The 3,133-nt window shown below is 39.0% G+C and overlaps 1 non-coding gene across 1 annotated transcript; it reads left to right on the forward strand.

Moving 5' to 3' along the window:
- The first annotated feature begins 781 nt into the window (after nt 1–781).
- Nucleotides 782–854, forward strand: TRNAT-UGU (transfer RNA threonine (anticodon UGU)). The gene has a single exon. It is a non-coding gene; the product is annotated as a tRNA-Thr (tRNA).
- Nucleotides 855–3,133: the final 2,279 nt, after the last annotated feature.

Below are 3,133 nucleotides of genomic sequence, written 5' to 3' on the forward strand. Positions count from 1 at the left end.
CTTTCCAAAGTTTCTCCACCTGTTATTCCCCATTTTACTTAATGTAACTATATACTTTGTGTATCACACACATGAAAAGCTGAGTTATCTTTTACCTCTCTCTTTTATCTTATATCCATTGTCATCAGCAAATTCTATTGAATCTTTCTTTAAAACATATTCAGTCAGATCACATTTCACTATCTTTACTGTTTATTTTCCTGGTTCAAGCTCCCATCATCCCTTATGTGGGTTATTGCCATGGTCACCCAACAAGTGTTCTTACTTCCATCTTTCACCCTCTACAGTCTATTCTCACAAAAGCAGCCAAAATGATTCTTTAACAATGCAAAATCCTGCAATTTCTCTAATCAAAACCTTGTGACATGTCCCCAGTGTGTTCATTTTGGAGGTCTAAGTCATGTCAACTACCTAAAAAACACCATTAGTACTTGCAAACCAAAAGCCTTAATTAAGATAACCAGGTACTCTGAAGGCCTCATCTGGGCCTAGTTGAACTTGGTTTTCACTGGCTTTTACTCTTTAAAGTGACTTTAGGTATATCTTCAAACTCATCAAATTCTAAGTTTGTGCTTCTGTAAAGTGAAAAAAAAAAAAGGAAGAGGGGACTGGCATCTGCTCTCCTACTTTCAAAACATTCTTTTGAGGATAAAAATTGGGGATATATGCAAGAGTACTGCACATATATAAACGATTATCATTGGAAAGCAACACAGACCTTGAACTTTGGTATTCAAATAATGGAAGAAATATAGCATCTAAAGAATGCAGCTTTGGGACTTCCCTGGTGGTCTAGTGGTTAAGACTCTGTGCTTGTACTGCAGGGGGCATGGGTTCAATCCCTAGTTAGGGAACTAAAATCCCACATACCATGTGATATGGACCAAAAGAATTGCAGCTGTCAAGCATTGAGCTTTAGAAAGTATACGGATTTAGATTTCATCTTTATTAAAATTAAAATTTTTGAAATTTTAATTCGAAACATAAGTGAATTTGATGGGACATCTGAAAGGTGGTTACAGTAAAGGTTGGGGTGTAACCAGATCCACACGTTTAGAAAATAATATGCAAAGTGAGTGCAAGTTTGTTACTATATAAAAATACCAAATAAAAATACATAATAGAGTCTCCAAACCACTGTATTTTTTCCATGGACAGGCTGAAAGGAAAGATGACAATCAGAAGGGAGCTTTCTCTTTCTAATTAGAAACAAAATATGTAAAAAGTTTACGTACAGATTTTTATATACTTTGCATATTTTCCTCAAATGACTGAATTTGGGAGACCAGTAAGCTATAATTCTGTCCCCACTTCTGAGTTTTGATTCAGTAAGAACTATTCACAGGCATCATATACAAACACCATAAACAATACAACAAGAAGATAAAAAGATAGTTGACATAGCCATCTATTCCTATTTTGCCAGTAAGACCACAAGGAAAAAGAATACTAGCACACATAAAATGAGGTAGGCATTAACTTAAACTTTTATCATTGACTATTTTCCCATACCTATTCACTTCACAGCTCTGTGTCTCTGCATCTAGAGATTATCACTTTGTAATGAGACAGCCTAACTGACAGCCAGTGCCTCCTCCTGCAAAGAGCAGAATTATATTGTGTTCTTTTATAAGTCAGTATCAGTAGAGATTCATCTTTTCTTCAGTAACTCAGAAAATCCTGCCTTTCTTATTGATCCACTGCTAATGAAGCAGGAGTTTTGAAGAGTTTTCTCTTCAGGAAAGAAGTTGGGAATCAGTCCTGGAGTGCAGCTAGGCTCATTCCTACTGGACTTGGAAAACTCAACAATGCTCTCTCTTCATGTAGATGACTGAGTAGGGTCATCTTCTGTGACACAGGGAAGAGGCTGACACAATTATATCTGGCATCCTTATTCTTAGTCCCCAGAAACCTTGATTTTCTCATTCTAATTTTTTTTGGGGGGGGTATCTTTTTCAGTCTCCATTTGCCATGTCATCATGGATCACTAAGAGGAAATAGTCAAGTGGATATGCTTGATTGGAATTGAGGACTTGTGGACGGCACAGGAAAAGAGTCTTGAGAAGTAAGCAGATGGTAAAGGACCAGCCGCACATGGCAGAGAATATTTGTCCTGCCAGTAACAGGCAACAACTAAAACTTTCAAGTCAGATCTCATATTTCATTAAAAGGAAAAAAAAAAAAAACACTTTCATGAATATGGAAGGTGAACTGGCTTCATGATGGAGAGAGTAGACAGAGCAACTCAATGAGGAAGCTGGAGTGCCGGGAGCCGGCGTGAGGACCTCCACCCGTGGCAAAGGTCATGAGGAAGGAGGCTCGACATACGCAAGGGCGGGATCGAGCCTCAGGAGTCCCCCTGGAAATTCTCGAGCATCTACCCCCAAAACCAGATCCTGCCTACTTTACTACTTTGTGCTCTCACCTACACCTCTGACTTTACGGGGGGCTATCCCCCACCACCTCTTTCAGAGAAGGAGTTAACTTAGAGTTCCAGTTAATAATAATTCCTGGGCGTGACAGGAGTGTTCCAAACTTACAAACTCCTCTGAAGGTTCTCTAGCCTGCCTGACAGGCTTGTCCGGCCACATGTGATTGCTCACAGCCTCCCAACCGTGAGAGGCACAAGATGCTTTAAACCTTCTAAAAATAGGTTCCTTAGAGAAGTTAGAAAACTATTAGTATAAGTATAGTGGGCTGATTAGAAATTGTATTGGTGAAGGGTTTTTCATTTGTTGAGCCAATGTTTGCTGCTAAGTCTCCACATCCCCTGCCCTTACACACATCAATGAATATATAGAAGAAATAAGTATTAACCTTTGATATTAATCACATTAGACCTTAGGCTAAGTAAATTCTTTCCTTATTTAAAACCCACTACACCCTCACCCTATAGGAATGTAACTTTATTTGGGTGGCGTCTGTTTTAAGAATAATCACCCCTGGAGAAATAAGTGTTGACTGACCGCTGTCACAAGGAGACGGTCATAAATTGTCATCAGGCCCCCTAGCCAGAAAATGATGTAACACCCCTAAGACCTCTGTATACATCTGTATGAAGCACCTGACTTTAATAAAAGTCAGGACTGCTGACCCCACGTGACTTTTGTATAACATCTCAGTGTATAAAAAC

This window comes from Bos javanicus, chromosome 11 (assembly GCF_032452875.1).
Source record: "Bos javanicus breed banteng chromosome 11, ARS-OSU_banteng_1.0, whole genome shotgun sequence".
Classification (NCBI taxonomy): domain Eukaryota; kingdom Metazoa; phylum Chordata; class Mammalia; order Artiodactyla; family Bovidae; genus Bos; species Bos javanicus.